Source organism: Megalops cyprinoides, chromosome 16 (genome assembly GCF_013368585.1).
Source record: "Megalops cyprinoides isolate fMegCyp1 chromosome 16, fMegCyp1.pri, whole genome shotgun sequence".
In the NCBI taxonomy this organism is placed as follows: Eukaryota; Metazoa; Chordata; class Actinopteri; order Elopiformes; family Megalopidae; genus Megalops; species Megalops cyprinoides.
The window spans coordinates 16,602,829-16,626,518 of NC_050598.1; the positions used below are offsets into that span (position 1 = coordinate 16,602,829).

Consider the following 23,690-nt stretch of genomic DNA (forward strand, 5'->3'; position numbering starts at 1 on the left):
TCGCTTGGTTATATCTCAATAATGCACAAGAGCATGGGCTAGTTGGCACTTATAGTGCTGATGTGACTCATTAGGGCCAACTCAAGTGAAAGCAGATGTGAGTGCCATTTTATTAAGATTTTAACAGATAAATCTGGATTTCTTTTTTTTTCCAGGCCTTTTTTGGGTGGATATCAATGTTATGCAGTAATTAGGTATCACTTCATTATATAGAACCAAATAATGGATGTTAGTAACACAGTATCTTTATTTATATTCATCTGTTAGGATTAGGATGATGAACTGTTTTTAGAATGCTTATATTGTTTGTTTCCATTTTATAGATATTTGTCATTGGTTGGTAAACAGACCAGCCGAGGTTCATAAAACGTTAGGCCCACAGAGACAGGCAAAGTTTACATTTCTATAACAGAGGTGAGATATTGGCATGTAACCTGGCTAAAATGATTGACAGGTTATCTACAAATAATTTAGGGAAGGGTAAAGAGGGAAGGCAGAAAGTTTTGCCATGTTTTCAGGGGTGTCACGTGAAAGTTTAAGAAAACATTTGTTCATGTATGGACGGAGACCTCGAAAATGGTGTTTTAGCGGAGTGTCAGTGTTGTGCTTGTTTAGATTTTTTTAAATGCAAATTCAGAGGGCGAGTGCTTTGAGTGAGAACAGACCCAGTGTGATTGTATGGACTACGCTGCTGCAGAATTTCGTGGAGGGAAGATTATTGCACTATGCATTTAAACATGATACTTGGAGAAAACGGCGGTCTCAAATAAAAGTGGCCAGAATGTTACGATGATGACAAAAATGTCAATATCGTATCGTTTATTGCATCAAGTTCGCGCGCTCTCTGTGGCACGGCACCTGTTTTGCCTAGCACGTCCGCGATGCGGTGCGCGGCCTTGCGTGGACTGGGTGGGCGCGCTCTTTATGACAGGTCGGAGAAAAAAAAGGAAGAGGGGGAGTAGTAGGCAAGCGAGAGAGTGTACGAGCCTGCGCTCGTCAGCGCGAGAGAGAGGGGGGAGGGGGGAGGGGGGGTCCAGCTGCAAAAAAAAAAAAAAAAAAAAAAAAGATACGGCGTAACAATGGCAGCATCGAGCACCTTGTAGATGGTGTAAAACAATCGAAAGGACGCCATAAATTAGGAATATGAGAACGTGCAACATGAATGTACTCTGAAATCTGGAAGTCATGTGGAAAATGGAATGGTTAAGGTCCTAATTTGTTTCCTGGAATACGAAGACTGCTGTAATTTAAAATGGAGTGGTAGGGGGGAGAGAAGCGCGCTGGCTCCATCACTGAGAGGCGCGTCCACCTGCTAGTACTGGAGGTCCGGGTTCGGGGAAAATATGGAGAAGTGCCTGTATTGAGTAAAAAAGACACATTTCTGATTTTGTAACAGAAGGAGGGGGCAGGGGCTCCTGGCGACGAGGAGAAAGCGCAGTTTGGGTGCATCGAGAGGTAAGTTGGATACTGCGGTGCCGTAGAGAGCACGGTCGGTATGCTTTAAACGGGAAGATACACACCAGGCTGTATTATCCATTAACACTGCATTTTATAAAGGGGGTATTTATTTGTATGTGGAACACACATTATACAAACGCAGCGTGGTTAGATAGCCAGCCGTGCCGTTTTCGTGGGATATCTGGGCTATTATCTTCGTTACATTACTTTTCTCTACTGCACATCACCGCAGTTGCCTCAAGATCCTCTATCTAAGTCCTGTATCGTGTCACAATTTAGGCTACACCGAGGCACTTCTGTAGGTAAAGGGACATTTGAAGGCATTGCACTTGCAAACTTGAATGACTTTCTTATAGGACCGTGGTGTTCCGGTTCGCACGGCTGAACGGATTTTGCCTTTTGGATGCAGTAGTATACTGTTTTGGATCACATTTTTGTCGGCAAAAATGCAGCACTATATGGTTCAACCTGGTGTTTTTTTCACCTTATGTCCTTCGACCTTAACATAGCTGAGAGGTTCTCCAGTTCAGAACCACTTGTTTCGGGAATATGGAATTTTGATTGGACCTAACTGGGCATCCTTATTGAAACATAGCAGATACCGTATACGCGTTTTAGCACAACAGGGTGTAAACACCGCGGGTCGTTTGAGGATGTCCCGAGGTTAATCATTGTTGCTGTGGAGCTCTGCGTCTGTGGTGAGGCTGTCCAGACTCAAACTGGAGACGAGGTACCGCCTGCCTTTTTAACGGGATACCAAATGACGACGTGTGAACAGTTAATTCAATCTAGATGCAGTAACTGATTAACGGGACAGTCAAGAGGTTGCCAGCAAGTTTGTTGAATATATTGCTGTAATCTGCGAATTCTGATTAGTGTTGCGTTTTCACGTGTGTAATATAATAATAATAATGATAAACAATGTGTTGTTGTTATTGTTATTATTATTATTATTATTATTAGTTGTTGATATATTGTTTTTCGATAAAGGTAAATAATCAATAAGACCTTAAAATACAAAATAAAAAATTACAAATTTATTCTTAAACCGAAGATGAGAAGCTACATAGAGAGAGGGTTTTATTTGGATTGAATGCAAATACTAACATACGTGGAAATGGGTGGGTTTCGGAGAGCCTGAACCACCGATCAAGAGGTGTGTGCAGTTTGTGAGTTACGAAAACATAGACCCGTTTATTATGTCGTTAACGTGTTAATTATCCAATTTCATCATTTTTCACTGTAGTCAGGTGTTTATGCTAAATTGGTGCGAAATGAGGATTAACGGCGACCCAATGGACGTCTTTGTCGTTGCAGTGAATTCTTTTTCATAAGTACTCCTTCATGGGAAAGCAAGGAAGGCCACTTAAAGAGTACAGCCAAATGACTAAAACGGGCCCAACTGCCTACTGTAGTTTTCATCCTTTCTTATGGGATTTGTGGGTTTGTATTTACCCACTGATGTTTTATCTGTGATTTGTGATTAATGACAGCATTTAAATATAGATGTTTGTGATGCACTTTAAGGAGCGTCATCAATTCTGAGGGTGTCTCACTGAACATGTAATTTCGCATCAATATTAACAATAAGATATCACTGTTATTCCTGGTTTTATCGCATGTTTCCAGTTTGTTTGCTGACAGAGATTACAGCAAATGAGATTAAATGTCTAATTTTGCAGCAGGCCCGTCTCTTCATAGGTTGACCAAAATTTGCCCATTTTGACTTCTTCACCTGGGGTTGGAACACAGTTGGCCTAGAGCCAATGTTGTGTTTGTGTTTGTCCCTTCAACACTGCATCTCCATTCCCAGCAACAAGCAGCTAAGTGAAATTAGGTCCTGCTGATGGGTGTTTGTCAAGACCCCAGCCAGTTGCTTATATTGCTGCGAGGTCTAGTGCTCTTGGTTTGCTACTGGTCCCTGACACATTAAGTGCCTGAGTCTGCTCAAGGCGGCGTGCTGTCCATTTTGAGCAGCATCCAGTGCTCAAGTGAATTGTGCAAACATTTGCTGCCAACCTGGAAATTTAAGATCTTCATTGAGGGGAATCGGGGTGTAATTTGGAAGGGTTTGCTCCACTTATTTTCATGTTCAGTAAAGTGGTTACATTGGTAGAGCTTATCCAAGGAGAGAAATAAACAGCTACTGAATTCTCTTTGTTGCTTTCTGTAGCAAGAAATTTTACCTCCCCAAAATGTTGTATGTTTTTCCATTAAGGACGAGTTAAAATTGCTGCAATCACTGGAAGTCCTCATTCATAAGATCCCATTCTTACACTGAATTTAAATGATTTTAAGATGTGCCTTCACCAAAAACCATAAATCTAACATATCGTATTGAAATATGAATCAATTGATTAAACTTCTCCTGAGCATTAATACTTGTACATGATAATCTAAATACAGAATAGGACAGCAGCTCCCACCACCAGGCCAGCAACAACCTCTACTATTATTTCTACTAATAATAAAAATACTAATGACAACAATGTGATAGTGTTATGACTTATTTTCATTTCATCAATTCTGAAGCTTGCTGGGAAAAAATGAGAGCCAAACAAATCACAAAAAAGCAAACTGAGTTAATAAAATTCGGAAGTGCATAAATTATCCAAAAATAAGATCTCTTAGTCTCCACAGGTGTTTCTTTGGTCTTTAAATTGGGGAGCGGTGCAGTGTGGAGTTCTTTCTTTCCAGATTGGTCATGTTGGAAGATAGTTGATCAATTAAACAAAGACTTTGTGTTGATGTACAAGCTTCATTGTGCAAAAAGGTCCACTCACATTCTTTTCACTGTTCTTCCTTATTTTGAATATATTTTGGATCACTAGTAGAAATAAAAGATGCAACAGAGTTATCACAATGACTCTGCATTCAACAATACTAGACCGGGAAGGCAAAAAGGAGGTGAATGGTCAAAATAAAATGGTGGCTAATGGTGTCAGGTACCTGGCATGTGGCTGGAAGGTTTCCTTGGGCCAATATAGCTCCACGATTGTCATATTGTATAGTGCTCTTTCACTGATGAACCCCAGGATTGCAGCCAAATGAAGCAGATCAATACTGTGCATTGTGAATCTTCCAGAATACTGACTGACAGGGCCAGAAAAGAGATGTGCCCTGGAGATTATTGATTATTGTACTGTGATGCACCTGGTAACAGTGTGAGCTAACCTGGCAGCCCTGGGCCCGCACACTCCAGGCAGACCCCTGCCTCTGACTACGCAGCTGTAACTGAAGCAGCGGCGTGCTGTAATTAAACAGAAAGGTAAAGTCCAAGGGAGGCTGATCCGTTCTTTGATTGCTTTTCCGTGGCCGTAGGGAACGAGCCGGGACTCCTCCTGCAGGACAGGAGAGCGGGTGCTGAGCTCTGCGGTCCGCGTGGCGTTGCGCCCTCCGCGGTCCCACCCTCTGCTCAACACGCTCAGCGCTGAGCTACTGCAGACACACGTCAGCCTCCTCTTTTTTTTTTGTCACTTCAAGGATGTGAATCGATGCTGAGATTCTCATGAGAATCAAAAGTGTGCCTTCATACAGTGGCAGGCAGAAGGGTATAGGCTGCGTGCTTTTGTTATGTGGAATGATGTTATATTAAAAGCCGCGGGGACAACAGTGTCGGGCTGAGATGCTGGAAGTGCGTCAGGCGGTCTCGTAGTTGCGCAATATGCCTGGGTGAGGCATTGAACCGGGGCTGCCGGTGCACTTGGTGCAGCACTGCTGTTGACATTTGTGGTCAGTGGAAGCCTGGCTCGTTTTTGCCCCTGTCCGTTTCTGGTTGGATTGCGCTGTGTAAGCTGAGCACCGGCAGAGCTGTTTGCCTGTGCCCCCTTTTCCCCCCCTCCCAGGCAGATGGCCACTGTCTCCTTTGTGCTGCGAGGGCTTGGCATGCGCTTGAGTGCGTGCCCTCTGGCATCGCGTTACCCGTATCTTTTACCGAGGCTGGCCCACGTCTCTCCAGGTTTCCGATGACCTGTGGAAACAGAGCTGCTCCGAGGAAAGGGATGGCCTAAACCACGCCAAATGAAACCAATCTCTGATGTGCTTACTCATTTGTTGTTTGCGCTGTACGTCTTTCTGGATAGCGTGCAGTAGTAGCTTTGGCGCAGTGATGCACAACAGTGGTTCTCGTAGCCCCAGAGGTGTTTTTGGTTCCACTTTAACCAGCTAATCAAGCTAACTGTGCTAGGTGTGTGAATGGATACATTTTTGTTATTGTACGTGCTACTGAAATTATAATGTTGCTAAGATGGACTCTAAAGTCTGCTGGAATTCTGCTACAGAGAGCCAGAGTTGTACAGCGTTTCAGTAAATCACCTTTTTATGATGTGAATATTTTCACAAATGCATGGGCCTAGTCAGCAGTCAAGGGAATGGGGTTATCATGGATGCAGGTGCATGATAGAAACTTGTCCCATTGTAGTCATAAACAGACTAGATTGGTCTCGATTTTCCTCTGTACTTCACAGCATTCCAGTGGACATCCTTGAGGTGTGAATGTTATTGACATTTTTAGGCTCATAAGATTTTTTTCCCTTAAAATGAGCCGTTGCTTTCAGCCAAATCCTAAATCAATGCATAAGGTATTTCTTTTGATTTGGGGGGCATTTTTGAACTTATTCATGTGCATTGAGTGTGGTGCTCTCAGCAACGCTGAGATGCCTTCCTAAGACAGGGTTTGATTCAGAGGCGGAGGGATCAAGAGCGTTGTTGGGCAACCAGGCCTTTCAAGAGCGGGGTGAGTGCGGTCCTGGGGGAGGGGGGGCGTGTGCTCTCAGGGGGGTTTGGAAGGGGGCAGGTCCCGAGAGAAAGCCGAACTGGGGGAATAACAGGAGGTCTTTGTATCGCCTGCCCCTTGATGCCAGAGTCTCTGGTTTCGTGCACTGACATAGTTTTGGGGGAGGAGACGGCCAAAGAGGCTCGGTATTTATGGGAGCCAAACAAAAGAGCACTCTGGAGTTCAGCGTGTTTCCTCCCAGCCCTCCTTCTCAGCAAAGGCCTAAGGCTGAGTTTGTTTTTTAATCATTTGCGATTCATAATACTTTCAACTTGTAGTATTAGACCTTTTGGATTTATGCATTGCCACACCCTTCACATTTTTTGAAGAGGTGGCTATTATTAATAGGTTTGACACTGAGTCCGACAGGAACAAAAAATATGCAATGAAAAAAAAGCCTTTTTTGCCTCTGCCTTTGGTCTGCTTCTCAAGTGGCAGAATCCAGTTGGTACAGACTGAAAAACTGCCCTGGCAGAATTCTGAGGCATCAAAGACCTTACTGGTTTGCACCACTGCGACTGAATACTGTTACGTCTTTTTTTTCCATATGTTTTGGCCTTTTGTTTTTTCAGACGAGTAGCTGCAAATTTCATCGGCAGTTCATTCACTGGTTCATTCGTCCGTGCACTTGCTTTATGTAGCGCGATTTGAGAATTCCCTTTGTAGGCTTGTAAAAGCTTGGATTGGATGTGATTGCTGCAAGCCCCCGATGTGGCCTCACACTCTGCCATGGTGGAGGGCAGGTAGAACATGGACCGCCATTGTGGCGCGTACATCCATGCAGCTCCACTTACTTTGTGTTTCAGTCATGCGGCGGAGAGACATGATGTGCTCCTCGGCGTTAGACATGAAAAAAAATGCTTGCAATTAGTCTGTAATCATACCTCAATAATGTAACCAGCGAGAAAGTTAATAGAATTAAACCCCATTAATATTTAAAATTTTTTATCGCCATATCTTTGAAAATTCCTGCATAAAGCCTCCTCCTCATCTTTCCCTCCACTACAGATCAGCTAAGAAAATCAACAACAAAGTTGTCAGAAAAAAAAGAATATCTGTTTGAAACACGCCTGTTGTCTTTACCAAAGTAGATTCTTACTGTCAACTCTCACTGGTCCTCGCTTCTATTGAGTCAGTGGATCTGTTTTGTCTCATAAAAAATGTATGTTATTTTCTTGCATTTACACTTTCCAAGAACAACCAATTATTGCAGCATTCCATCCCCTTCTCCCTCAACTACCCAGAGATTCCCATCTTCCAGCCATTAGCTTATGCCAGTGTCTTTCTTTAACATGCGTAGAGGGACTAAACAGAATCCAAGTTTGCAAAATGCACACATCAGCATATTTCATCGTTACACACTTTAACGAGTGAGGCATGTCGATGACACAGTTTCGGTAGCGAGGGATATGCAAAATGCGCGTGCTTCATTACGGTATTTTTAAATCTCAAAAGAGACCTTGAGAATAAAGGCTTTCCGTACTTTTTTTTTTTTGAGTTGATTCTTACATATCCTGCCTCACCTTGTATCATTATTTCTCTGAGCTGTTGCAAGAGGGAGGATGGGGCAGTAGGTTGTTCCAAAAAACTAATTTCATTTGGGAGAATTCACTCTTCACATACGAGATAAAGCAGAATAGAAGATTGCAGAATGGTTTGGCCGTGAAAACACCAGAGCATCAATTTTCGTGGCCATTAAAAGTTTTTGCTGTCTAAGAGTACAGTCCCTTTTTCCTCATTTTGAGATTGGGGCCCATTAATGAACATTTGGAGGAGCTGTGTGAGATCTGCTAGCCACTGGAAGCCTGTCTATATGCTCAGCATGTGCCCCAAGACAAAGATTACATATGGCAATGCTTCTGCTGCAGAACTGCGGGGCTAGTGTCTTTTAAGTGCAGGTCTATATGCTGGTCTGTGAGGTTACTTAATGAATTCCTGTTCCGGTAGGCCATAGATTGGCAAACAAACATAAATCACAGCTTGGCAATTGCACAGAAAGATATATTTATTTACACACTGCAAAAATGACCCATTGGTCCAGAAGACTGCAAGAAATTAAGAGCTATGGTCTTGGTGTGTCATGATAGACAATGGGAGGCTCACCTGTCCCTTACTTGATATTCATAGAGGTTCAGAAATATTACAGTAGATGCACCTGTTTCATATTTATATAGTTATATGTGCTTGGGGCTGTGGATGCGTGCATTTGTGGAAGATTCTCACAGATGCTGGGTCCCAACTGGCCCCATACGTGCATCACGTGGCTGACAGATGAATGCTGTTGGCCGCAGCAGAAGTGTCCTTATGGGAAGCTCTCTCTGTGTTCAGTGAGGAGGGACGGGGAACTGAACCAGGTGGAAAAGGAGGAAATCAGCTTTCCTTTTAATTCAGGTTCACTGCATTTAGAGGTCGGGGAAACGGGGACTGCACAGAGAAAAGCCCCGTGGCTTAATGTGCAGGAAAGCTGAAATACGATACAGGAGGACACCAAGCGGCATCAAGCAACATCCAGCTACAAGTGAGACAGATTGCGGTTTGAAGAGATTTAGTTCTCCCTGCAAGTACAGTTTAGCCATTTAACATCACCGAGCATATTTAGAGGTCCTCTTGTTTTCGTGATGGTGTGGGTTTGATATGCTCACACCATTAAAAATACAAAAATAAAGGCAATGTTTAAAACCAAGTAACAGCCATCTGTGCTTTTGACTGGGAACTAAGACTAGGCTCTCGCACATTCAGCAACCTAATTTATTCAGGACTGATGGTAGAGGGTGGGGGTGGGGTGGGGGAGGGTTGGGATCTTTAGAAGTAAACAGCATGTAATCCTCATCATAATGCCCGTGTGGTGTGTCACCCCGGTTTTTCGGACCTCGGCTCACAGTTCCCTGGCAGACTGAAATCAGCATGCAGGACCACATCAGGGCTGTCAGAGGCCTCTGCACTCAAGGTCTCAGCAGTCCCATATGATGTTTTTTTTGGGAGGGGGGGGGGTGTAAGTCTCACTGGGCTGGGGAGAAGTGAAGCGTGACTCAGTTCATGCAGGTCCCTGAGTCCAAAATGGGTATCATAGTATCTCAGACAGAGGGAGGTGAGAGATTCTACTACAGAGGAGGCTACTGCTTCAGTACAGCCAACATAAACAGCTGCTGCAGACTGCAGTGTTGTACCATGGCTTTGTATAATGTATCTGGCAGTGAAGATCAGTCCAGCTGAACCGTGCATTGTTGTTATAAATGTTGAGGCTACCACACTGTTTTCTACATGAACAAGAGTGGTGTTGGTCCTTAAATTTCTTATTTTGCAGGTAACCAATAATGTTGCTGTTGTAGTTAGTGCATGCATATTGTGTTCTCTGTTCAGTAAGAGAGTCTTGGAAGAGCATCATGTCATTTCAGTTGCATTTATTCACAGTTTATTCCAGTAAGGGCAGGATGCCAAAGTGGAATTCTCTGTCCTGTATACATGCACATTGCAGGCTGTATTGATTATTTGTAACAGTGTTTGGAGTATACCCTTGCTGTAATAACCACAACTGTAACCTACTGAGGGTTTACAGCCAAAGCTGTGTTACTGTTATATGCGCTTGCTTTTGAATGGAAACCTACTGCATTTTAAATTTTAAATCCTTTTTTGTTTGACTTCAGTACTCAGTACAGCAATTTTATCAGTGTTGATGCAGTTTAATCAGTGTAGTTGCTACTCTTATGAAAGTCCTGTAGGTGAAGGTCGTTTTACTTGATCATTTTTGTTCAGTGTTTGTGTTAGTTCTACGATGACTTGAAATTAAAGCCATTTAGTGAAATGAAATGACACAAGGAGGAAAGCAAGATTTTCGTCGTCTGATTTTCTAAATTTCCTTTGGGATTCCCGTTTGCCATGCAGTCTATGGACTGTAAAGAAAAACTGGGAGTTTACTGCACAACACTTTGATGCAAATTATCTCTAACCAGATCCAGAGACGTTTGCGCACTGATAATTTGCTTGCAGTCATAACACTAGTGCTGTCCAGTGACCATCTCGTTGAACTCCATTCACTTTAATTCTCTGTATTCTACCCAACACGCTGTATCTGTCGAGTCTCCGTGGAGCAGTGCTGAAACTCCCCAGCACTGAACCCCTTCAGTCTGGGCTGGTCCAGCCCAAGGGAGATTGACACCTTGAAATAAGTGGTAAGAAGAACGTATGCAAATAAAAGCATAATGTACACAGTGCAGAGAGTAAGAGAGGGAGGAGAGGAGGATAAGGAGGCAGGGATAAACCTCATCTTTTTATCATGAAAGACTGGCAAAATCTGTAAAACAGTCATCTCACATGGCTTCATTTATTCATGCTTTCTGTATATAAGTATATAAGAATATACAGTTTGAGAAAATAAAAAAGAATATTCATGTTTCATTGCATTACTGCCATTTTACAAAATTGATCGACGATTAATAAAGAAGCCCTCAAATCAAACAATTTTCCAGACAAATATTTTTAACAATTTAAAAAAAAAAAAAGCAAACGCGTGCCACTAGCCTGATAAATCATTCAATCTTGTCAGTGATGAGAGAAGTCCTTGAGGGTGGCACTCTCTGTGCTTGGCCCTGGTTCCTGTAGACCACGCACCCTCACAGTCCTCGTCACATCTTCCACACTCCGTTCACCACAATAGAAAAAAAAAATACTGTTCTGAATTTCTCCTGGAACCATGGAGAGTATTTAATCCAAATTGCCATGCCTGTTTAAAATGCAAGGCTCGTTGATATCCTCAATAAAAAAAAAATGTTCCAGTTTTTCAAAGGGAATGAAGCGTCTCACTCAACAGCAGTTAACAACAGCGCTCATTTGACTAAAGAGCTTACTTGGGTCACAGTGGGTGGAATGATGTGTGATGTTTTGGAATTTACAATATTCAGGATTTGAACGGCCGTTGCCTCTCTGCTCAAAATATGCCGGTTTGGGAGGTAACTCAGCTAGCTAGCAGGTCAAATGAATTCCAGTTTTAAACATGACTGGCTGCAAGGCACACAACTGTTTTGTAGTGTTTAATCAATGAACATTTTTAATCAAGTTTGCATTGTTGTCTTCCTCTGGCTATGCACTGGATGAAACACCTAACAACTTGCAAAACTAAAGCACAAAGCAGGTTTGCTAATGTTTTTTTTTTTTTCCTTGACTAAAATTCTGTATGTACCAGATAATACATTTCAAAACGCCCATCCAGAGAAACGCCTGCTATTGAACTGAAAGTAGGTTGTTATGTCTCAGGTCGTTGGTTGTTGTTATTCTGTTTAGATGATGCCATGTTCTTATCCAGTGCATCTCACTGTCACTGTGACTATGACTGAATATAAATAAAGACATTTAACAGCAGTGTTGAACAGGCGCATCATTCAGAAGTACTGCCCCATAACCTCTAAACATCTCATACTGTACCATTGTTCAAGAAGGAAAAGCTCTGGTTCTTTAAGACATGAAGGAGGTGGAAATGTACTCGATCTCTGTGTCAGAATTTCCCATAAAGGTTCAATGTTTAGATCTGATGACTGGGCAGGCCGTGGAAGGTGTTTGACTTCATTCTGGTGTTCATGAAACCACTCTAGGATGCATTTAATGGTGTGCACAGGGGTGTTATCATCTTGGAGTATGGGAACATCTTGAGTAAACAATGTTTGCACAATAGGGTTCATCTAGTCTCTTAAAATGGCTATGTATTCCTTGGCTACAATTACACAATCCATGTGTAATGAGGTCTGCACCTCCGTGAGCGAGCTCTGAACCCTTGTTCTCCTTGCACAACCAACCCTAATGACTGACGTTATTACCAGTTGAGCTAAAGGCAATTTGCCCTTAACTCCGTAGGGTTACAGCACTAGCTAACCAGTTCTGAGGGAGTGATGTCACCGCTGGAACCGCTCTGCTACCTGCTAACCTACTGGCTTTATGCAAGACTCATACAAGATACTAATTTCAGCTCTGTTAACACATGCAGACTAATAATAGGATCCAGTATCTCCCAGTAGATGGCTGCCCATATCATAACACATCCACCACCATGTATAACAGTTGGGAACACGCAGTGTGGGTTGAAGGCTTCCTTTAGGTTTTGCCCAAAAAAACCCTTTCCAGATGTAGGAAAAAGATTTCTCAGAAATCCAGGTTTTGTGCTCATTATGCCACATTGTGCATTGTTGCGCATTGGCTTTTAGTTGTAGGTGGTTTCAGAATTGCAGCTCTTGACGTGCAGTTTTGGGTGAGACGGGGGCCATAGGGGTGTAGATTTAGTTCTGTGGTAATTTTTGACGCTGTTGTTTTGTGGGTTTTAGCAGCTGTTATGTTAATTGTCTGTCTGTCGCTGTTGGTGAGCTTCAGCTTGCAACCGCTGTTCCTCTTTCCTGAAGCAGTCAGTTTTTCAGCACTGCTCCCTTTGACACATTTTGCCTTTTCTGTGACTGACACACCTGCAATTCAGGCAACATTATTGAACCTCTTTGAAAATCTCTTAAGACTCCCTTGTTGCTTTTGAGACTCACATATTAAAGTGTTGACTTTAAAGCAGCTCTTATAAATATATTTTGTAATTGGTATTTACATTAATATGAAATGTGTAGACTTTAATTGGGACTTAGTTTAAGTCATTACATCATATTAATTGTGATTTAGTTACTTATTTGTTGTTTCCATTATTTCGTCCACTCCCTGTATACATATATGAAATGTAGAAACGTATCCTGGATATATATTTATTACTATGATATAAGGCCATCCCCCCGTGGGGGTATGAAAGACTCTCTTGAGACCTACAGCTCTCTGCTCCTCCTTTAAAATAAGACACATACACACACACACACACAAATATTAAACAGTAATTTCTTCAATCCTTTTGTGCAATTGCATTCTGATTCCTTCTATTAAAGGGAGCTGTGCTGTGTTGAAGAGTGTGGTTGAGGAATAATGTTGCATGCTCTGTAATGACGGCTTCTTCATTAGCTACCCTTTCACATTATATTGTAGCAATCTGTGTGCTTAGGGAGACCTCCTCTGCTCTGTGGGGGGGGGGGGGGGGGCAGAAGGCACTGTAGGGATTAACATTAATGGGGGGTGGGGGTCAGGTGATTGACAGCATTTCATGTGCATCACCTCGGTATAGAAATATTGTGTGCAGTACCATCTGCATAAAGGACCACCACGTCTGCACTTTACAGATGAAATAGAATTAGCATAGATGCATGCACTCGCGACTGTTTCCTATTTTAGCACTCTGCAGGTAGGCGGATAGCTTGAACTGCAGAGGATCTTGGTGCACCAAAGTCTGCGTCTAATTAGTGTGTCTAATTATGTCTTTGTGCAGGAAATTTTCTCAAATTAGTGGTATCATGCAGAATGTGAGGATGCTCATTAGGGTTGTCATGAGAATTGCAAGGAGGCTGGATTGGATGCTCGCGTGAAACGCCTGTGGACCTCATTTCCAACGGCCAGGAAAAAAATTGCGGCAGGACACGGTGCGTCGGTGAATCAGTCTCCATTTGACCCGTATTAAGCACAGGGCACCTGCATAACCAGAGGAAAGACACAGGCGCAGGCATGACAGTTTTAGCGCCCTTTTGTCCGCTCCGTTCCCCCTCGGCCGGGGTTCCATAGCGTGTCGAATATGGCCGACTCTGAAAAGGCCTCAGTAAGCCCCCCCCTCCCTGCAACACCCCCCCCCCCCCCCCGCTTTGAATTCACTTCCTTTTTCCCGCAGCTCTTACCCATCAGCCCCCTCTCCGGCTCTGACGAGAGCACAACGTCCTCTGTGCTCAGCGGGCTGTTTGGCTGGCTGACGGCCTCCCTCCCCCATTCACAGGCGCACAGTAATTGGTATTCAGAGTGGCAGCTGAGATCCACACATCGCAGACAGTGAGGGAATTCAGTGAGTCAATACGCTGGTTCATTAGAGCACTGAGTCACCGCTCGCCGCCTCATTTGTTCCTATTTGTCCAATACTCGCTCATAAGAACCACGCGATTAGCCATTCAGGATGGCGAACGTGACCAAAAAAAAAAAAAAATGACGCAATAACTTGTTGCCCGCAGCCCAACTACATGTCTAACCTGGGGACATTTCAGCTGTCTATCCTTCATAGTCGCTGACCAAATTTACACTGAAAGTTTCACACCTTTAGTCCTGGCATGCTATATAGCTTGCTGGTGTAATCTGTGCCCTTGTTGTTGAAGGCGTTAATCAGTAACATAATTCCGCAGCGGATGTATTTGAATATACATTCCTTTTTGTGGTCATGATAATCATAATAATAAACTGAAATGCTAAGAGGAGGAACTCTGCATGAAGATAGATTGTCTGCTTTGGGTAAAAGAGCTGTGTTAGGTTTGGCTGCAAGAGCAATAATGTCTGCGACTGTCCTAAAACAGAAAAATACTAATGGCTGTCGCAGACAGTAGTTGCTCACAGTTCCTCTGTTGTTTGAATACATTCATCAACCCCTCTAAGTGTGTGACATATTCTCTTTTTCTGTTTTTTTTTTTTTTATTTCACTTGCCTTTCAATAAGTGCTTGAGCTATTGTCGCCGTCTCCACCACATAAGTGTGCTTTTGGCACTGTGTGATACAGTGCACCACTATTACAGTGAATGAAGTGCGAGGAATACAGGCCATGTCTAAGAAAGCATTGGATTTAGCTATGGAGGAGAACAGTGTTGAATCCATACTGCAGGCCCAAAATTGGACCATGAGCAGGTGAAGTGGAAGGGAGCCCCAAAACAAACTGAGATACGTGATTGCATTTGCGTTATAATAACTGTTCCGGAGAGTGGTTTTCAGAAATCACTTCAAAGGCTCTTGTTAGGGCCTGTGTGGCAGGAGCCTTTGTTTGGCAGAAAAAAAAATACATGGGCTAAAAACACCTAATCCCTTCTCTGAGGTTTGCTCAGTAAACAATACCCAGAGCACTCCAGCCCAGTGGGTGAAATCACACTCTGAGTCACAAAGTCCCTCGCGACCCTTGGCCCAGACGCTAGCCCCCCCCCGCTCTCTGAAATGGCTTTAGCGTATGAGAAGTGCGGGGAGACGGAGGCCGAGGGGGAGAGAGGCAGAGAAGCAGGCTGTTTTGGCGTTCTCTTCACGTGGGCCTGTTTGTTCCCCGGCTCTCCTGAAGTACACAGAGGGCAAAGGGAGGCGCAGAGCAGCGTGACCCTCATTACGGTTGCTTGGGAGAGCGTGCAAATGGGGGGAAGATCTCTTCGCAACTCCAAAGGGCAGCCGAGTAGAAGCGTCTAACCTTTTAAACCACCGGAGTGCGTCGACCATATAAATAACTCATTAACCTTATCCACTTAATGAAGCGTCTGGGTTTTTTTTTCCCTTCTCCCTCCACATTCGCTTTGTTTAATTGGCCATTGCGCAGGCCTAAAATGGCAGGTCCCTTTGCGAGCTGGCGTAGCCGGGCCGCTGCGGGAGGGGATTCGGGCACCCTTGTCCTTGGCACTGCGTACAGCGTGTGCAGGCGGGGGAGAGAGTGCTGGGTGGATCTGGCATACTGTTAAGGCTCAGTGTAACTGGCAACCTTCGGTTTTTTTTAGGATCTCATTGGGAGAGGCTCTTTTTTAGCCTACCTCCTCAGGCTGGGAGAAGCATTATCTCCAAGGCAGAGAGCGACCCGGGGAAAATGCCCACAATGCACGCGCAGAGCATCTGCCTCTAACAGAGAGAGCTGATGAGCCTCGTGGATCAATACTCCTGATTGTGAAAGGGAAAGGAACAGATGCTTTGCTGTCGTTTGTCCCTTTAATGGCACATGCTCTTTAAGGATTGCCCTCTGGTTGTGGGCGTAGGCCACTGGCCTTAAGGGAGCTCTGCGATGTATAATCTCATGCAACGAGAAGATGAAACACATTATGTTATTTACTACAATGAAGAATTAAACAGGGAGTTGTCATATGAAAAGCTAGCAGTTTTCAAAACAGCTTTTTAATAGAACAGTTCTACGTGGAGCGCACTTCTGGTTTAATCACCAGTTGTTGACGCACGTGAAAAGGTTTGTACTTTCTTGGCCGAGCTATCTTGATTGCCAGTATCACATCACCATGACAACTTATTGTGGGTGATCATGTCTTGTTTAGCTAAATCATCAAAACTTGATTGAATCAATTATCACAGATTCAGTCTGAGCGCGAAGTACATGCAGATTCAGTCCTCAGTACCCTTGTGTCAGTGTAATTGCCTGTCAAAATAAAACTAACATTTTACAATCATGCCTGGCTGCATGTAGTTATTTACAGAAACTTGATGTATATCAAGTCAGCACAGCCTCCACCCCCCAACCTATCTTTAACTGCTATATGAGATTGATAGTTGAAATATCTCTAATTTTGCTTGTGTTGTAGACCTGCCATGCACTCTCTGAAGCTGGCTTTTTTTTATCATATATGTTGTTGCTAGCATAAATAGTACAGGGTCCTCGTCCACTGCAGGGGAAACACTGACTTTATATGCAGACTTGCCATTAGAAGGGTTAACCCGAGACATTAAGAGTGGAAGACGAACCAGACCACCTGGACGTGTTCATCTGTGTGTAAAGCGGAGGACCCAGCCAAGGGCCATGCCATTATCACACCTGTCACTCATAAACAGTGTCCTCCCCCGCGCCGCCTCCGTGTGGCTCTCCTCTCGTTGACCTCTTTAAATGAGGATTTGCAAAATATTTCAGACCCATGACCCATGTAATGGGGGAGTACTTTTTTTTTAAGAGCCACAATTAGTGAGACCGTGTACCTTCGTTTGTTTAAAAAAAGTGCAATAAAAAGTAGTGCACATTTCCAGAATCTTTCGCTTTCAGTTTTACAAACAACATTGCTGTGATCTGTGGTGCTCATCAAGGCAGAGAAAAATTAGAGAGTTTCAGAAGTCTAATAAGCATAAATATAAACAAATGGAACAAAAGACACATGGGGGAAAAAACTGTTCAGAACCAAATCGTCTGTTAATTTTGAATGATAAGTGTGTGTCAGGATTAAATTTGATGTTTTTTAAATTTTGCCGTTTGATATCTGCTTGTTAGAGCCCACTTTGAAACCCTTTTCGGGACCTGTAGAACGGAGCTAGAACACACACGTCTGCCAGTTTTGGCCAGATCAGTTGTGGTTATCTGACGGGTTTACTCTGCATCTCTGTCTCAGGACTTATGGGTACAGTTAATCACACTTATTTGAAAGAATTCCAGTTTGGTTCATGATCTTCTTGCCTCATAATTGTAGAAAATGTGTCTCGATGTAAGCATGCTTTGATAATTAAAAAAAAAAACAAAATGGAAAGGAAACACCCCTTCGTAGATGACGGTCGCCGAAATTGTGGTGAAAAGAACACAGTGCTCACATCACACCATCAATCTGTGTGTGTATCTGTGGTTGCAGATGGCTGTAAACCCCTCAAACCATTAACCAGACTGCACAATTGCAGATGGCTGTAAACCGTGACCTGTCTCTGTTCTTGATAATAAAAGGTAGTAAGATCAGTGACTTTAGAAATGGAAAACAAATATGTTATATTTTATATATTTTATATATATATATAAGAAGTTTTGGTTGTATCCTGGGAAATGGCTGGTTCATGGGGCAGCTCTTCAGTAGACCAACATGTATTTTCCTTCCTGGGCCTTTCTGGTTAAAGAAGTTGTAGTTTTTCCATGCCATTCAGTGTTAGCACTGGACAATGGGAACCCTCTTTACTGGTGAAAAAAATCAGTAGTAACCTCTGCCTAACAATATGGCAACCTCAACCTCACTTTATAAGTAGAGGTGTTTTTGATAAGGAGTTTGTAACACCTCAGAGTCAGAATTATTCTATTTGTCACTGACTGTCGGTGCAGGGAGTCTCCCTATCTTAGTTCTCAGACCTAGTGCCTGTTATCCCTGGATCTAGGCCATTCTGTTGAGCACATGCTTATGTGTAGACCCACACATAGCACTTCACTGGACTCTCAGTTGACAATGATTGCAATAAGCTTATTAGTTTAAAACATAACTGGATGGATCAAAAGAATTTCAGAAACTACATCGTAGTAGATCTGTCAACAATTGTGTACTGTACACAATGATGAAACTTAAAGAGCAAAGCTTTTGGTGTACAGCCCTCATCACTGACAGTTTACCACATTTTTTTTTAAATGTGGATCTTTTATGAATGTTTGTCCCTTGAATTCCACAAGCTTGAGGTCTAATTCGCGAAACTCGTCTGTTCTGGAACAGATACGGAAGGTTTTATCAGCGTTCCATATGTCTTCTGAAGCACCATTTGTAGTTCGCTGCGAAGAGTGGCCACGTTCTTAAAAGCTGGAGGGGTGACCCGCAGTACGCCCGGTAGTGACAAGAATGCAAATCTGCTGTTTGGTTATTTACGCGGTGCCTCGGCAGTGCCGCGCCTTGGAGATAAAAACCGCGACTAGAACTGTGCCAGACCACAGATGTGGGGGGTGCTGGAATGAGTGTGGGGGGATGGACAGTAAATTGCCTGCTCTTTGCCTCAGAGACTCTCAGTCTTTGATTGATTAATTGGCATGGTGGCAGCAATGACTGCATACACAGGAAATCAAAGTCGTTAACGTGTTTAAAGGAAAAAAAAAAAACCTGTTTATTTCAGATTGCGGGAATGCGCCCGGGCTGTGTCTGATCTCTAAGTATTCTTTGGAAATTTTCAAGGTGAGAAATGCAGGTTCTCATTCATTTTTGCTCCTCCCAGCTTTAATGCTGGTGGGAATTGTAGTTGTTTAAGTAGCTGAATCGATGGATGTGCATATTTGGTGGAATAGAGAGCTTTGCAACAATCAAATACCTTTAGCCGTTCAATATGCTGAAAAATGCCCAGCTCATTTCTTCCACCAATGGTATGCCCTGTATTGTGGGACCATTGACATTTTTAGTAATCTGTAAAAGTTAATGGTATTGATAACAGAGCCTGTCATCATGAATCTCTTTCAGGAGAGGAGGCATTTTGAAGGCTTGCAGCTAGACACAGACCCTTGATTTGAGTGATTTCATTTCAAACCAGTGGTCCCATTCAAAATCAAGGAATTCGCCTCATTTATTCATCAAGGGCCAAATAAGAAAGTCAGCTGCTGTGTAGAACGGGATTCAGATGCTGTGCTGTATAAAGGTTGCATTGTGAAGAGATGGTTCCAGTGGGTGCTGCATTCAAAACGTAATCTCTTTTAATCAAAGTGGCTGAAACACCCACAGCTAAATTGCCAGTCAATCAAAAAAATATATGTGTTTCGCATTACAACTGCACAAACTGCGTTGCCTTTGTACGACTCGGATTGGAAAAGGTGAAGGGGAGAGAGAACGCAGATGGTGTGGCTATTAGCAAGGGGTGGGTTGGTCTCCCTTAGATCTGCTGTTATGGTAAGATTGAGCCTGCCTGTTAGTTCAGTGAAGTATATGTATGCTATGTGTGTGTGTGTGTGTGTGTGTGTGTGTGTGTGTGTGTGTGTGTGTGTGTTTGTGTATGTTTGTGTCTGTGGTATGTGAGTGTGTTGAGTATGAGCATTTGTGTGTGTGTGAGTGTGCTGAGTGTGAGCATTTGTGTGTGTGTGTGTGTGTGTGTGTCTATGTGTGTGTGAACATGGACACAGCCATGTGCAGGTTGGAGGATTGGTGGGCTGGGGCTGGTGAGAAACATCTCTCCTACAAAAGAGACTCTCTCTCTCTCAAGGCTAAGTGTCGTGCTTTTTAGAAATGCCTAGGAATGATGACAGCTAAGCTTTAATAAGTGCCGGGGATTATGGAACAGAAATGGGAAAATGCTGGTTTGCTTGGTGGCCTCTTGAAAGGAGAGATATGCCTATGCATTTAAACTCTGTCTAATAGAAGCTGTGCTTATCCAGGAGAGATGAACAGATTAATGCATGGCACAGCCAGTGTACAAATAAGCTCACCTTGGAAACTGCGACAGTGATAAAAAAAAGATTTCTGTTACAGAGGCACATATTTACCCCTTTGATTGTTTCATTCCTTGCATGCAGTTCTGCAAAATCAGCCGAGCACATGTAGGTGCAGAGAGAGGATCAGGCGCTTTAAGAACAAGTGGTGTTGCAGGTCTGCTTTTGAGCATGGGGACTGTTCATTACAGTGCAATAAAGGCCGTCAACGCTGCGCTGAAATGATGACAGCGGCAGCGACGATGATTGATGTGTCACGCAATTGAATAACAGCTCATTCAGCATGTTTTTTCAACAGAGGACCTCGGCTGAGGCCTCTCGCAGTGGGCGAGGAAAGGGCTACATGGTGCCCTTGCTTTCCTCTCTGTTCCCTTGGTCTGCCAGCGCTGGTGCGGGTCTCGGTGAGGATGCGGGGGAGGGGGGGGGGGGATTGGGGTGGGGGGGGAGGATGGCGGAGGGGGGAGCCTGCCGTTCCATTGATCTCTCTCAGCGGCGTGTGCAGAAAGCTCAGATGAGAGATTCCGGAGAAACTGTCAAAGCTGCTGGGAGCCCCATGTTCCACATGCGGCGGGATCCAGATCGTTGGCATGCAGCGTGCCTGCACTGCGTCCTGCCAAAATGACATTTTACTCAATAATTGGCTGAGAGAATACGGCCGAGCTGCGACATTCGGTGCCTTCATAATGCCATTAATTACAGTTGCAGTGCACATTATGCTGGATGGTAATTTCAATTGGGAGTTTGTGTGTGAGCATGTGTATTAGCGTTTATTTAGGCGTGTGTTGCTAGGGCTTAACTTTCTGTATTTCTAACCTGTTGCTATGCTGTGTAGCCATGGAAGTGCCTCATATCGCAGGCTTTTGATCCTTCCTCCCCAGTTTGGCGAGGAGGAGGGGAAGAGGGCCTATCTGGATATGGAAGCGTCTGCTTCGAGCAGAATTGCTCCATTGGACGCAGGTCCTGGCTCTTGGGAAACTGTGCAGCCCCCCCCCCCCCCTCCTGTCTCCCCCCCTCCTGTCTCCCCCGCCCCGCTCAGGCACACAGCTCACTCCCTCCTGCCATTGGACAGGTGCCCTGTGTAAGTGGGGGCAGCTGGCTACACATGCAGTGGGAGGAGAGAGGAGAGGCTGAATCCCAATTAGCCATGGTTTTCCTCTCGCTGCCCCTCCCACTGCACCAGAGAGGCTTAGAAACGTCCTGAGCAATAAAGTGCAGGGCTACAGCACTTATCTGAGGACAGCGTTCAGCCTGCTTGTCAGGGATACCCATGTGCTGTGTTTATTCACCAGCAATAATCATAAGACGCCCATACATATGAAAACATTTCTTTGACTTGAACATTACATTACATTGTTGTCATTTAGCATATGCCCTTATCCAGAGAAACTTACAAGGGTTACAGTTTTACATGTTATCTATTTATACAGCTGGATATTTACTGAAGCAATTCTGGGTTTAGTACCTTGCCCAAGGGTACAACAGCAGTGCCCCAGTGGGGAATTGCACCAGCAACAGTTATGAGCTCTCCTCCTTACCACTGTCAACACACAGATTATACACATTGGTGTAGTATTGAATTTACATGACAGTCTATGCTGCTGATTACCATGAATATCTGAAGAGCATATCTGTCAGCTAGAGCATATCTGTCAGTGTGAGCACATCTATCAGAACTTCATCAAAATTGTTTTTCAGGTATTTCTTACTTTGAAACATACCAATGCAGAAGTAAATGCCAATTGTCATTTGAAAAGACCAGTATTCCAATTTTGAAAAGTATTTGCATGTATTTGAAACTACTTCAAATATATCACTTAACAAGTATCTGAAAGGCTGTTTCTCAAAGGATTTAGAGTTTCTTAATGTATTTCAAAGTGTTGCTATGCACTCGGTTGCTGTAATTTGAATTACAATCGACACAAAGCTCGCTGGTCTCATCTCACTCTTTAATAATCTTAAAACAATGATACACTTTCTAAAGAAAAAAAGGCAGTTTTCAACCCAAGCTTTACATCTATACATCAGATAGAGTGATGCTTGCATGTTACATTTCAATAACATGTTTTTTTAAAGAGATCATCAGACAATGACCAGTGACCTTGCCTTAAGACACACCCTCCAGTGCTGAACAGACACTCTACAGCAGCAGACGTTGATGGAACAAGCAGATATTCAGAGGCTAGTTTGCTGTGTACGGGGTATGTATTGTTGTGTGCCTTCCAAAATAGCACTGGGTACGTGGATGGTGGCTGATATGAGGTGATGGGGTACTCTTCAGTTTCTTTGTTGTAGAAGCAAGGTCTGTGAGGGATGTGCTTAGTTGGTCCATGAAGCCAAAGAGCATGGCTGTCAGACTCTTTTGTACTGGTGGGTCATTGGCTTGAGCTTGTTTGGATGAATTTTCCCTGCAAGATCTGTGACTTCTGCTTTACGGGCAGCCTGCTCTGTGTTACTGAACCAGGCTAGTTTGAATGGTGGATCACGGATTGAGGTTACTTGTTACAGTCTCTTTTGTTACAGCCAGATGCTTCTCTTTTGGCTTCTTGAGGGGTTTGATAAGCTTGCCATTCCACCAGGTAGGCCAGCGACTGAGCTGGTTGGAAAGGCCTCGGATGCATGTCACACACAGTCAGTGGCAACTTCAGAGAGAGCTAGGCTCTCTCCACAGCATCAACCAGGAAACACTTCTCAGAGGTGGCTAGCTTCAGCTGGGTTCTCCTCATTATCTAGAGAAATGTTACATTCAGTTGCTCATAATTATTTGCCTCAGTAGTATGGCAAATTATTTTAAGATATTTGAAATTGTTTTGGAAAAAGATGGTTTAAAGGTGGTTTTAAAGATGTATTTTAAAGATGTATTTTGACTCAAGTCTATATCAGTTCCCCCTCTCCCCCTCCTTTGTTGTATGGGGTGGAGTAATCTGCTGGAAACAGGAGAGAAGCATGGTGAATACTGAGGCACTGCAATGCAGCGGGAACAAAGTGCTCAGGTAACCACACCCCATACCAGTAATTGAACGGTTCGTTTCTAGGTAGATGAATCATAGGTTGTGGCAATGCTTTGCTTTCATTTATGGCTCTTCGTTTGCATATATAGCTTAAAACAGAGGGTCAGTGTATTCCATTTGGTGTCAACCTTTATTGCTGCATGGTATAATGCACATTTTTAATCCGCCAACAAAAGATGTGCGGTTGAATTGTGTAGAATTGGTTTTGAGTGGGGAGAGGGAGCGCTGTGCTTACAAGGGAGTGGTAATGTGTGGAGCGCTAAAGGCTGTTATCACCTCTCAGTCAATTTGCGACAGCTGCATGTTGGACGCGCTGGAGTTCAGATAGACAAAAACAATGAGGCGAGCGATGAGCACGTAGAAACTTGACATGGCTGGTCACAACAACCGGCTGAATGTTCACCCTCCAAAACCTCGCCGCGGTTTTCTGAAACAGATTTGATTGGCTGATGAGGAAGCAATGCGTCTGCCATTTCATTCCAAATCGGCTGTCTTTGGCATGCCATCAGATGTTGAGGGGACCATGGTGAGTGTGTGC

The 23,690-nt window shown here is 43.7% G+C and overlaps 1 protein-coding gene across 1 annotated transcript in view; it reads left to right on the forward strand.

Annotated features, from left to right (window-relative positions):
- Positions 1–895: 895 nt before the first annotated feature.
- nexmifb (neurite extension and migration factor b) overlaps positions 896–23,690 on the forward strand; it is a 66,119-nt gene continuing 43,324 nt past the window's right edge. The window contains exon 1 of the mRNA XM_036548900.1: positions 896–1,455. The gene's annotated coding sequence lies outside the window, so the exon portion shown is untranslated. The remainder of the gene's footprint in view (positions 1,456–23,690) is intronic.